Raw genomic sequence first — 14,914 nt, forward strand, 5'->3', positions numbered from 1 at the left:
CAAAGACTTCAAAGTCTTTGAAAAGCATTAAATGCTTTGTGTGTTCAACAATTTAACCTCTAAAGTCTTCCAAACCACCTATGGCTCTTACATGACCATTAATGGTTAAATCCACTTGCACCATGGTTAGGGACTTTGACCCCGAACTCAACCCTCATGTGACCCATGTGTCTCCTCAAGCATTTATTGCTTTGACCATGGTTATCCTCACTAACTCTTGCGCAAGAGTTTATCCATTGGATAAAAGCATTATTCTTTGGATAATGAATTTATTCACTCAACCCAACATTGACCTTAACTCCCAAGTTAACCCTCAGGTCATGTCAAGCATTTAATGGTTCTTCCCTCTCCTCTCAACCCCTCTCATGTTGACATTTGTCATCCTGGGATTGGGTTGAAAGCCCTCACATGGATTGAATATCATTCAATCCTGACCCTTGTTGAGATTACTCAATCTCAACCATCCATTTCTCCATTTTTCCTATAAATAGAGCCCATTTCTTCATAATCCAAATCCTGAAAACTTGTATGCATTTACATTATAGTGATTTTTAGAGAAAGAGCATTTAGCATAAATAACATATATTGTCATATTGGACTAAAATAAATCTTAGTTCATTTCATAGCATATCATATTAGTTTTGTTCACATTTGCATGTCATTTTGAGAACAATCATTTGTCAATCTTGAACCTCCATAAGACATCCATAGTGCAAAAAGTTGTTGAGAGCTACACTAATTTGGAACTTGGAGAGGTGAGGAACAAGGGAGAAGGAGTTACGAGCATGGTAGAAGGCATTTGGAGATTCCTTGTTGTGTTTGCTTTCATAGTTAAATACTTCATCATATTTTTAGTGTGTCTCTTGATATGCCTGCTTAGACTAGTTTTGGGTTGATTAACACTAACATTTATCTTTGTTTCTTGTGTTCTTATGTGTTATACAACCATAGGTTTTTAGCCTAACATTGTCCATTTTGTAGAGCATCAATACTTTATCGACCTTCCTCTTGGATCATGTCTAACAACAAAAGACCAACCCGGTTTATGTGGAACCTCTGAGTAAAATACTTGCTCACATTGGCTTGGAAGAACATAGGGCTCATCCCCAACTGGTTCAAATGACCTTGTATTTAGCATTGTAAAACCATTATCATGTTCAATAACAGTTCTATTAGGATCATTTTTATTCAATTGTAACTTGTACCATTTGATGACGAACAAAACTAATTTGAAGGAATTAAAGTCACACTCAAGTATATCATCTAAAATACCACAGTATCGATTTAGAGACTATTTAGGATGTATGTCATTTTGTGATGAAATATTTGTCACATCAAAGACTGCAATGATGCCAGAATCACAAGTTTTCTTTGTGTCATCCAACTTTTTTATGCAAAATTTATGACCATTGCAGCACATAGTGTTGTGGTGTTTGACCTGCGATATGTCAAACATGTAAAATTTATTGCATTGTGAGTTGATAAACATATGGGTGATTAATAAATTTATACGTACCTATTTATCTCTTAAACCATATTCTAAATCAATTTCCCTTTGCGTAATATTGGAATCTCCATTACGATGAGCTTCTTTAACCAATGAAGCCACACCTTCCCATGTTAACGTGCATCCAAAATGTTGACAATGTTCAATCCATACCATCATCCAATCAAGATTGTTTGCAATATATAAATGTAGTGCATCCCACTCTCGACCAATTGTATAAAAAATAAATAGACGTCTTACAACCAATTTATTTTGAAGATTAAGAATTAATTAGCTACAATAACATCTTATAATTACCTCTCACTTTCCTCAATCTACCTTTCCCTATCAAGTACTCCCCTTCGAATTTGTTAATGGGGTTGGGATCCCAAAAGCGATCCATGTGGATCTTTGCTGCAAACTTAGGAAGAGATTAAAAAATGTACACCATAGTCTGGTATACCATATATCCCTCCACCATAGAACCCTTAGGATGTGCTCTTTGTCGAACCAAAGCCTTCAAAAATTTCAAGTGCCTCTCAACCATCCACATTGAGCTAGTGTGTACAGGTCCGCACAATTCAATCTCTTCAACTTGGTGTATGAGGTAGTGTTCTTGTGCATTGAAAAAAGTTGGAGGTAGACACTTTTGCATTTCACACATTAAATGAGGAATTTTTCTCTTCCAATATTTTATATTGTCTTTATGGATTTCTTTACATGATAACCACCTACAAGATATTCAAGACGCAAAAAAATATATTACATAACAAGTAAAACAAATAGCAAATATAATATCTATACAACGAACTGAACAAATATCACTACTTACCTCATGTATTTTCTAAGATCATATATGACTTGCTTGACATTATTGTCGAAGTCATCTGGGAGAGATAGAGGTAGAAAGTATTGCAACAATTATAAAATTATCTTTTCATTTTTTTGTAACATAATACAATGAAAAGTACACGTACACGCAATACTTAAATACATACTAAAAACACAAGAACATGAATTACCTTAATGAAGGTATTCCAATCATGCGTTTTCATCCCTGGCCCAAATCCACTTTTCTTTGATATGAGATTGTTTATGTTCGCAGAAAATCATGTGGGAAATCGAATTTTTCGTATGACTTCTTTTATAGCATTGCTTTGTTGGTCCGTTAATAACCAAGGAAGCTCACTTATATTAATGTGGTCTCCATGGCTATTTGATTGAATGATATTTATCATTGCATGATTGGAATCCTGAATGTCACCACATATTTTGATAATTTTTTCTTTGTCACGCCTTCCATCCAATATTTTTCATAATGTCTCTGTTATATTCTTTCCAATTTGCATAGTATCAAACAAATGAACAATTTGTAACTGCTCGTAGTAGGGAAACCTGCTAAATTGTTGGGGATAAATTTTTAGTCCCTTAGGAAGGTGGTCATTTATGCCTTCACGACCTTCATGATCATCAATCACATTATCAGTAAACAAAACAAAATAGAAAAGATGTTTTATGACAAACCAATAGATGGAATGGCATTACCTTGACGATTAATTCTATTATATTCCATCTTCCACGGGTGGGGTGTCATTCTTCATGGTTTTGATGTATTCTCTTCTTTCCCATTGAAAATATGTTTTTCAGTATTTCGATACTTATGATTTTTATGGAGAAAGTGCCTATACTCATCAAACACCTGCTTTCCTAAACTTTTTGAATGATGAGATTTCATCTTTGGACCACAAACAGGACATGCAAATTTTCCCTTTGTTTGAAGACCTACAAGATAATGTATAATTGGATTAAATGTGATAATTTTTTGAATTATAATGTTCATGCACAACTTAAACACTATAACATACCACAAAAATGTGTTAGCCCTAGGGCATCGTGTATTATCCATAGAAGCATCACATGGAATTGAAATTGTCTTTGTCCTATTGGTCTAGAGACATCATACATAGTGACACCATTCCATAACTCTAGAAACTCATCAATAAGAGGCTCAATATATACATTCATATCTTTAACTTGGTACTTACCTAATCGAATGAACAAAAACATTACATAATTATTATGACCATTTTACTGCAATATTTATAATTAAATTTAGATGACTATATTTAAATGATAAAATAACCGGAACAATCATTGCCAACATTATGTGCTCCCTCTTTATTGGCATCCATGGAGGAATGTTATTGTTGATAACAAAAACAAGCCACACTAAGTAAACAAATCTCATCTCTCCAAATGGATTGACACCGTCCACTGCCAATGAAAGCCCGAGATTACGAGGTTCTTCTTTAAAGTGTGGCAACTTTTCCTCTATGTCCACAAATGTTGAACCATCTGCAAGCATTTGAATAATGTCATCTCGACTTCTATTGCGTGCATGGTAATCCATAAATTGTGCTAAGCTAGTACACTTGAATAATCGTTGCATACGTGGAATAATGGGAATATAGCGAAGAACCTTGCGAGGAACCTTTTTTTATTATTTGATCTGTTCGATATCTACTGATATGACATTCAAGGCATTCAGTTTGAAATTCATGTTGTTTTTGATATATAATATGATCATTGGGACAAGCATCTATTACTTGAAACTCCATTCCAATATCTTTCATAACGGCAGATAATTCTCGGTATGAGCGAGGTAGAATATTTGATGGTGGTACCAAAAACTCACCTATAAATCTACAACAAAAAAATATAATTTGTTAATATAAAGAATATTAATGGTACAACATGATTCACAGTTTATTATGACATATATGACATACCTTAACATATGTGACATTGTTATGTTGGATAAACCATTCATAACCTTCAAGTTCACCAACAACAATACAGCAGAGAGAAGAGTTGTCTGCGAGCCTTCGTAAAGGGCCTCAGATGCCTTCTCAAGTAGAGGGACATCATGAACAACATCAAGGCCATCTTCATCATCATGATCAGCTACGTGAGTACTAAATATGTCATGGATCAATGTATTTGTACCATCATATTCAATTGTGTTTTCTAGCTCATGATCGCCATCTTCCATGGGATCATTATCTTCAGCTTCGATATTCACACCTCCATGTTCATCCACTTCGAAAACCATATTCTCCAGGTTGTGTTGATCCATACCATGTGCTCTGGGGTGCTTGACCTATATAAAATTGATAAACATAAATAAATCATGATCATGATCTCATCATCACGTGATTTATTATGTATATAAATTGTTAAAATGATATAATGAAAAACTTACCAATGGATGATAATCATGTCCACCTTCAATGTGACCATGCATCAAAGGAAAACTATTAGAAGTCTTCTAGTATTTAACCCCTTACAAATTTTGCAGGGACTAACATTTTCCATCACCTTTTATTTTCAAGTTAGACCACAATCTAGCAATTGTCTCCTTATTTTGTTGTTCGCTAATATTGTCTGACATGGTGTTTCTTCACAAGCAAGAAAATTGGGCTATAAAATTAGTTATATAGAAGCTGAAATGTTAGTTATGAAATCACGTTTCAGTATAATATACCAAATTAAATTAGTTGAAAATAAAAATTATCATCATTGAACCAAAACCATTTATCTCTTCTTTTTCATCTCAAAACATATCTAATGGCTTTGTGGTATGCAATCCTTGTATAATATAATAAGTTGAATAATGTCTAATTGGGGTAATCCATGAGTGTCTAAGGTGAATTCAGTACCCTAAACATTGGAGAGACCTTACCTGACTTGCCTAATCAATGTGGTTGTTGTCCTAATATGAAATACTGAGTTCTACCCTTGCCTTTGCATCAAACTTCTCACATCATGTTTCTTCAACAAAACACACTAATATGAATTGAGCCAACACCATGAGGATAGGGTCAAGTATCATGGCAACTAATCATGATACATGAAGATGGGGTTCACACATAAGTGTTGGCTCTCAACAATGCCACACTTCCAAAATTACCAGTCTCAAGACTTATCCTATTGGGTGAGCACTCATTGATGGCCACAAGGCTAAATCAATGTATGTAGGCTTCAAAATCCTAAATCTAGGCTAGGAGGACCCTACAGAAGGTCTAGAACACTCACTTGGTATTACAATAGAAAGAGCCTTCCTCTAGAACTTTGTTTGCAACACACACATCAATAAAATGCTTATTCTTTTTCCACCCTTTGAAACTACAACAAGGTATTTGACTTGGCAGGGTCCCCACAGGTCACTTCAACAACAGACATTAGGCAATTCAACCTTTTTCCTTCTCAATGCATTTTTTTTTTGCCTTTCACTAGTTTTCTCAGTCTGATACATAGGGATATCAGACCTTTCATGGCATCATCACATGTGCCTTCCAATATGTAGTCCTTTCATATTTTAGGTGCCTACACACTATGTTGTTGTTAAGTATTGATGTAGTCTTAAGACATCTCATGACTCCATTACATGTCCACACTTGGGTTTAAAAACATAACTCTATCAAAACAAAAAACAATATCAGTAGTAAAAATATGACTGTGACAATCAATACCCATGGTATAGTCATAGAAATTTAATATATTTCATTTGGTTTTGATCAACAAACCTTTCCGAAGGTTGCATAGGGTCCCCTCACCCCTCTTTGTATCATCAACCACTACAAAATACCAATCGCTTGATCTTCCCACCAAATTATTCCCTAATATGATACATAGCATGAAAAAAGGTCTTCCCACACATTTGGGTGAATTTATATGCATGGGAGACCAAACTATACATTATTTACTCCTCTCAGTAAACACTAGCTAGGAAGGGTTTTGACATTTTTTGGAAAAACTATGATATCTAATTTAAAACACAATGAAATTCAATGCCACAAAAAGAAAAAATGAAGTTAACTCACTTCTCTACCACATCCAATCGACTTCCCATCAAATTATGATGATTTTCACAATGAAAAATGAAGAGAATCGGACCGAAATATCAAAAAATGCACATAAAACCCCAATTTCATTAAGCAAAAATCTTGGATGGCATGCCAAAGGCCTATTTATTCCCATCCAAGTGGGTTACAACCTCAAACCACCATAAACTAACTTTCCAACTATATTTTTAAGAAGTTTCTACAAGAAATACAAAAGTTGTCATGGAAATATGACAACTTTTTTCCCAATGGACCTCAAACTTTCACAATTAGGTCTCTATTTTTTGTTAGAATTCGATCTATGACCAATTATTAGAGTATCTTACTAACTTGGGTATCATGCTTTTATGTGTCTCTGACATGACTCCTAGTAACTATATAAGGATCTTACTTGTCCTAGATCTATGCCTTGTCTTTTTGATATGGTTCCTAGTGAGAATATATGAATCTTACTAGTTCTAAATGTCATAACTTTGTGTTTTGCATGATCCATATGTGTTACCAATGTTACTCATATTACTCACTTTGTACTTCCCTTTTATCTCAATATGGTAGATTGACATTGTCATAAGTCTTGGGAGCTACCAACTTTCCAAACTTGTAGTCATCTTGACTCTTCAATATCTTGGTGAAAGAATATTTGGTTTCTCCATATTTTCCCAAGAGTACATTAGAATAATTTCATACTCTTGCTAAGAGGGGGCTAAATATTGCATCATAAGTTGTATCTCTTTAAAAATATACACTAGGTTTGGACTCAATTTAAGTGGTTGTGCATTATTTATGCCTAATTGTACTTAGGTTTGACAATTTTTCCATAAAGTTGGTTCATTCACTTATTCATGATATTCCTCATGGCTCATTTTTATAGGACTAGGGTCTTGGGAACCCTTATTCATGGAAATTGGACCTAAAATTTGAAAGATGAATGTTGGATTCACAAATAGTAGGAATTTCCTCTCCAAATTTGGACTTTTGCAAAAGTTCAATTTGAAAAGATGCAAGGACCATCCATATAAGGTCCATCTTGAAAATTAAATGATAATACCATCCATGCATATTAAATGATATATTCAAGTAATAAAGAAGGAAAACTGTTTCCTGAAGTTGTCAAATGATTTTAAAGATGCACAACAGTCCACTAAATGCAATTCACTAAAAAAGAAAACAAAGTATGCTACAAGATAGTGGGTAAGATGCAAGGAATGAAGTTAAATAGACAAAGAAAAACCATGAATATTACCAAGTCAAAAGGAGTAGCTATGACCTCTTAGGTGTTTTTTCACTTGCATAAATTAGACTTCTTAAGGATAGAAACACGTGTCGATAGTAGTATGAAGTCTTTTTGACGATTTTTGAAGTAGTTGAAGGAATAGCTTATTTTAGTTATATCTAACCCAAGAAAATTTCAACTCAAAGTAAGGAATAAAACCATATGTCCTATAAGTTTGGGAAGCTAATTAAGTAGCTGGATAAGGTAGAGCATGACTATAGGTAATCTTGAGATTCTTTTAACTCAATTAAAACATGTACCAAGTATCTAGGAGCTTACAAAGCCAATTCAACCATATTTCAAGTGAAAATGCAACAAAAGGACTAAAAGCTTTGAATACACCTCAAAAACCACTCCTAGGTGGCCAAGTAGGTGGAAATAGTCTTTTCTAACATTTTTTTTCTTCATAGATGCAGCCCTATATTCTCTTTATTATTTGAGATGAGATATAGGACTCCTAGGGCTTAGTTCATCTTAGTTCTTTAAATTATATGCCAAGTGTTGTAACTAAAACAATTCTTACAACAAGAGATATTATTGAATATCATTTAAGGTTGCAAGAGTGCAAGGAACATCAATATGAAAAGAGAAGGGATGAAGAAGTCAAGGACCTTGAAATTATACATCAGAACTATGATACAAATAGCTGGCATAGAATTTCCCCCTCATTGGGATAGCCATTTGACTCCTAGCAGGATAGTTGAACAAAGCCAAAGAAGGTGGATAAAGACAAGGGCAAGAAGAAGGTTAATGAAGAGGGAGATGTTGAAGAGGAAGAAAAGAACCAGAAAGATCAACAAAAATAAAATGAAGAAGATTAAGATGTGTAACCTAGTTTGATGTTTTATCTAGTTTTGGACTTGAAAATTATTTATGCCTTGACAATATTTTATGTTTATGGCTCATGGAAACTCCCAACAATTAGAGGATCATCAAACCAAACACTAAATACTTGATAAGGCACTGAATATAAAATAGATGTAGAGAAGATGGCTTCTACAGAAACCTATTGTAACCTCTTTCCCCTGTCATGGTAAACATTCAAATCCAAAATTCTGAAATTCCTCATCCAAACATTATGCAAATACGAAATTCCACAATGCAAATATTAAGCAAATATTATGCGAATCCAAAATTCCTCAAATGCAAAGATTCAATGAATGAAGGTGAAGATTAAACAATTCCGCATATTATGCAAATCCGAAATGAAAGTGAAGTTCACCAATTCCTCATATTATCCAAATCCAAAATGAAGGTGAGGATCCTACCTTGAATGGTGAGTGTGTCGTTGTTTTATCTTGCCAGGGGTTGAGCTCGACGTGGAAGCCTACGCAGGATTGAATGCAACACAAATGACTTGCCCTCTTTTTTATTTTTTTAAAGTAATGCCCATTGCCATCGAAATTTCGACGAACGCGGGCACTTTTTTTAAAAAAAATCAAATTTGGTCACAATATACCTTCTCCGTCAGAAACCTTCGTCGGAATTCTAGACCAAATGTATTAGTGCATGAATGTAGTAATCCTTTCATCTTCTTTCATCTTCAGGTTTTCATATCTCACCCGATAACCATCAAGTTTAGCAATCTTCACTGTAGGGTCACCTTCATTAAGAGTCTACAACTTATCCCATATAGCCTTTCCAGATGATTTATTTGTTAATCTCATTATTTGTTGATCAGAAAGTGCACACAAGAGGGCTTCTCTTGCTCTACAATCATTTTCAAGCTCTTTGTCCAGGTTTGTCGAAGGAGGATTGCCAAATCCTGGATTAAAGGGTGTGACACCATTTTGTGTGATCTACCAAATATCCTTGCCAAGACATCTCAGATGAGTCTCCATCTAAATCTTCCATACTGTGTAATTTGTTCCATCAAGCCTCAGAATATCCCTTCGAAAGATAGCTCCAGAAGAACTGGATGAACTTGAACTATTAGTTGCCATAGGATCTTCCTCAAGCAGTTAAGCTTTCTGTAGAGAGGATCAAAGCTCTGATACCAATTGTTAGACAGTTCAGATAACTAGAAGACAACTAAGAGGGGGAGGGTGAATCAGTTGTCACAGATTAAAGGAACATTCAGCAATTAAAACTTTAATACCGGAACCCAAAACAATAATACCAGAATAGCAGTTAATCGAATTAAGCATAAACAATAATCACAGAATAAAATTCATCCACACAACACCAAGAATTGTACGTGGAAAACTCAGTAAAGGGAAAAACCACGATGGGAAGCCTACCCACAATCAGATAATACTTTTGGAGTAAGTATGTGAATTACAATGAAGGTTCCTGCACTTGCAAGAAGGCCAACAACATAGAGCACATTGCTCATCACAAAAGGAGTCTCACTGACTACATATAAATCCAGACTATAATCCGAAGAAGTGTTGAACTGCAAAAGATAGCATCTCCTACGCCTGAGTACAGTTCTGGTTAAGCTCAATACAGGAGGACTAAATCCTCTTACATAAACCCAATTCGATCTCCAATGATTGACCAACTCCTCTGCCTGAATGATATTACATTATTCGCACATTACATTCTTTGACCATGACCTCTTACATTAACCATGATGATCTCCTATGAGATCTTACATCTATATATACAAACCCTCGACCATAAACAATCAGGTTGGCCCCCAGACAATAAACTAATTACATAATTACAAACCATGTTGGCCTTAGACCAAACAAGTAATATCAACACATAAGACATCCCAGAAATACATCAATAGATCCTATCTACACATTACATTAAAGTCGGTCAATAACCTAGATCAACCGAGACCAAGTATCTATCCACACGCTTCAGCAATGATCTCCAACTGCCAAGTCTTGAACATGATCACCAACAACATCCTGAAACTCCATCAGAAGTTGCACCAACACCACTTATGCAATTCATCAAATATCTCCATCAAAAGCTCTGCCGGTGAAACCCTCCTCGGAACCAGAAACCAAGCTTCTAAGCAAGCAGGATAGCATCCAATCACCATACCAAAACCAACTGACCAAATATGAGTATTAGTATCATGAACAATTCAATTCTATCACCAGACTATACTAGAGCCTATCAGATCATACCAGATCAAAGTTAACCAAAAACCACTTAACCTATCGGGACCAAAAGTGTGTCGATAGAGCATCCAAACATCTAGTGTTGACATCAATGACAAAACATCAATGCAACGCATAATCAATTTCACCAAATGGCCAACACTTGGTTATCCCTCTTGATATATCTCTATCTCCCTCATCTCTCTATTACTTGTCTCTATCACCTCCTCTCTCTCTCTCTCTCTCTCTCACTCTCTCTCTTCCAGTTAAATCTCTTTATCTCCCTATCACTCCCTCTTTTGACATATTTTTTCTCTCCCTCTCCTTATGTGTGTGTGTGTGTATTTCACTCATACACACATTTCCTCTCTCTCTCTCTCTCTCTCTCTCTCTCTCTCTCTCTCTCTCTCTCTCTCTATATATATATATATATATATATATATATCGATCTCCATTTCTATTTATACATCCCTCTGTATTACTTGTCCTTATCACCTTTCTTCTCTCCCACTCTTTCCAGCCCTCCATCTCTATCAACCTCTCTCTTCTCCCCCTTCTCTCTATATATATCATTAAATCTACCTCTCTCTCATTCACTCTACTTCTCCTACCCTATATCTATATCTTTCTATTTTTCTCTACATCTCCCTCTTGCTCCTCCTTTATCTATCTCTTTCTATCCATATCTCTATACCTCTATCTATCTCCCTATCCCTCTCCAACTCTCTATATCTCTCTTTACCTATATCACTCTCTGTCTGCCTCTCCCTCTCCCTCATCTCTCCCTCCATATCTCCTACTCTATATCTGTATCTCTATGTCTTTATCTATCTATCTCCATCTTACTCCTCTATCTCTTTTTTTCCTTGTAAGTATCTCCCTCTCTGCCTATCTCTCTTTCTCCCTCTCTCTTTATCTCTTTCCCTATTTCTTTTCCTCTCTATATCACCCTCTATCTATGTATCTCCCTCCCTATCTCCATATATATTGAGCCTCTCTCTCTCTCTCTCTCTCTCTCTCTCTCTCTCTCTCTCTCTCTCTCTCTCCGCTTCCCCTTATCTATCTTTCTCTAGCACTCTCTCCCTTTCTCTTCCCATATATTCCTCTCTCTCTCTCTCTCTCTCTCTCTCTCTCTCTCTCTCTCTCCTATATATATATATATATATATATATATATATATATATATTCTTATCTTTCCATATTTTTTCTTCTATTTCTCTTTTTATCTTTCTCTTATTATCTCTCTATCTCTCTACTCTTATATCTCTCCCCCAAATTGACCTCATGAACAACACAAATGTATGCTAAAAATACACCAAAAGTTTCCTTGTTTGACCTTCTACACCTCTTTGATGTACCTTGCACACCAAGATGTGATTGCTCTAATTTTCTATATAGAAACAAAGATGGTGCCATCTATATTTTCCAACTTATTTCCATTGAAAAAAACAGGTTGTCCTTTGAGTGGCTCAAATACAAGATGAGTCATTTGATCACTTTCGCCCAGTCTTCTCGCAGTTATTTCGACGCGAAATCGGAACAATCCAGCATTGACTGACTTCAATTCGCATCTACGTAGAGAAATTTTTTCTTGTGTGTTGAACACGAGGTTTGTTAGGCCTGGTTATGTTATAGGTGCCAAATTGTTAAAATCTTCCATCAAATTTAGTCGTTTATTTTCCCCTTCCATCCATGGCTGCCATTCACTTACTCTCTCTCATTTTCATTCAGATTCTCTTGGCTCCATTTTTTCCTTCCCAAAATTCTAAATGGGTTTCACCAAATGGGCAGTTTGCTTTCAGATTCTATCCGCTCCCTCCAACTCTTTACGTGGTAGGCATTTGGTTTGATAGAGTGAGCCCTAAAACTATAGCCTGGACTATACTCAAGGATAAGCAAGATGTTCCTGTTGTAAGCACGTCTAGTTTGCAACTTACAGACAGGGCCCTCAGGCTGTTTGATGATCGAAAAAATGTATTGTGGTCATCTAACAACACCGACAAGGTAGCCACGGCTGCAATGCTCGACAATGGCAACTTTGTGCTGCTAAATGCATCATTTGGAACCATCTGGCAGAGCTTTGACTATCCTACGGACACCTTCCTGCCCGGTCAAACGCTCAAGCCCTACACTAATATGTTTTCCAGAGCTTCGACTATAAACTTCTCAGCAGGCCGATTTGAGCTTTCCATGCAATGGGACAACAATTTGGTACTTTATGTTGTCGAGCGTAGGGGCGACCCTCAAGGCGCCTACTGGGCTACTGGTACTAATGGACTCCAAGATGGATTAAGCTTGAAATTTGATCCGAGCGGGCTGTTGTATTGTGTTAACAGTACCATCGTGACGGTTTACAATCTCACAGAGGGCGAGGCTGGAGACGGGCGGTTTCTTCACAGAGTGACGCTCGAAATCGACGGAACTTTTGCACAGTATGTGTGGAACATGGACGACAATGCTTCTAGTTCCTGGTCATCTGTATGGCAGCAAGTGAGTGACCCATGCAAAGTGAAGGGTTAGTGTGGGCTCAATAGCATTTGCCAGCTCAACAGCCAGAACAAGCCCTACTGCGCTTGTCCTCCTCACTTTAATTTTATCGACAACCAAGACCATTCTAAGGGATGAGAGCGAAACTCATCGGCAGCGCAGAGATGCAACACAAGTAGCACCATGTTGTGGCTTGACAACACGGACTGGGAGACCGGCAAAGTCTATTCAGTTTTGCAGGATATTACTAAAACTCAATGTCAGCAGGCTTGCACAAATGATTGCTTCTGTGTCATCGTCATATATCACGAATCGGCTTGCCGGAAGAAAGGGATGCCTCTATTGGATGGTAGTAAAGGTGATGACATAACAAGTGTAGCTTTTGTCAAGGGAGCTGAGGACATTAACATGCCACCTCCATTCTTCCCTCCTCTTCCAGATCAAAGAAAGGAAAGGGCGAGAAAATCCCTTGTAGCCATTGGCATAAGCCTCCTGGCTTGCTCTTCATCTCTTCTTGTAGTAGCCTTCTTGGTGTGTTTGTGTGGCAACAATCTTCACAAGATGAGAAAGTTTACAGAGCAGTCTATTGTTGTGGAGGGTTTGAAGGCCTTCTGTTATAAAAAAATAGAGATCGCCACAGCAGGTTTCAAAGATGAAATAGGAAGGGGTGGCTTCGGTAAAGTTTACAAGGGAAGCTTACAGGATGGAAGAGCGATTGTCGTGAAAGCTCTTGTTGATAAATCAGTGCAAGAACATGGGGAACGAGAGTTCAGAACAAAGATGGCCGCGATTGGTTTAAGCTACCATAAAAATCTGGTTCAATTGTACGGTTTCTGTGATGAGGGTACTCATCGGCTTCTGGTATACGAGTACATGAGCAATGGATCTTTGGACACGGTTCTATTTGTAGATAGCGACTTTCTTGATTGGAGGGTACGTGTTCAAATTGCAATGGGCACAACAAGAGGGCTTCTCTATTAGGACCCAGATCCTGCATTGCGACATAAAGCCCCAAAACATTCTGCTGGACCAAAATTACAGTCCTAAAATATCCGACTTTGGCTTGGCAAAATTGTTGATGGCAGAACAGACTCGGACAACCATTGTACGTCGGGGCACAAACGGATAAATTGTGCCTGAGTGGATGAATAACATGCCAGTTACTGCAAAAGTAGATGTTTATAGCTTTGAAGTGATGTTGCTCGAAATTATTTCTTGCAGGAAAACCATAGACTTAGATGCCCCGGAAAATGAAATCTTTTTGAGCCAGTGGGTGTATGAATGCTTGAAGCGTGGTGCACTTGCTAAGCTGGTGGAGCAACAACAAGTAGAAGGCGAAGGTATGAGAGTCGAGTTAAGGCAGTTGGAGAGAATGGTATTGGTGGGTCTGTGGTGCATTCAAGAATATCCAACTCTCAAGCCATCTATGAAAAAGGTAGTTCAGATGATGGAAGGAACAGTTGAGATTGCAGTGCCCCCGCCTCCAGGATCTTTTGTTGGTTCATTGTGCGTGTAAAATTATATCAGTAGTAATGTAATGTTATCTTCCCTCTACATAGGAAGGGCAATGGATTTAGTAACATCTCTCAGTACCATTTCTCAATTATTCTAGGGTTATTTTCTCCTCTCGAGAGAAATAATGGTTCAAATCACTGGCTTTAGGCTGATGTGAGGTGTATATTGTCTTCTTACAGGTTATTTTCAG

At 36.8% G+C, this 14,914-nt stretch overlaps 1 pseudogene; it reads left to right on the plus strand.

Moving 5' to 3' along the window:
- The first annotated feature begins 12,414 nt into the window (after positions 1-12,414).
- Positions 12,415-14,898, plus strand: LOC131856843 (G-type lectin S-receptor-like serine/threonine-protein kinase LECRK1; annotated as a pseudogene).
- The last annotated feature ends 16 nt before the right edge of the window (positions 14,899-14,914 follow it).

The sequence above is a fragment of the Cryptomeria japonica genome, chromosome 1, assembly GCF_030272615.1.
Source record: "Cryptomeria japonica chromosome 1, Sugi_1.0, whole genome shotgun sequence".
In the NCBI taxonomy this organism is placed as follows: domain Eukaryota; kingdom Viridiplantae; phylum Streptophyta; class Pinopsida; order Cupressales; family Cupressaceae; genus Cryptomeria; species Cryptomeria japonica.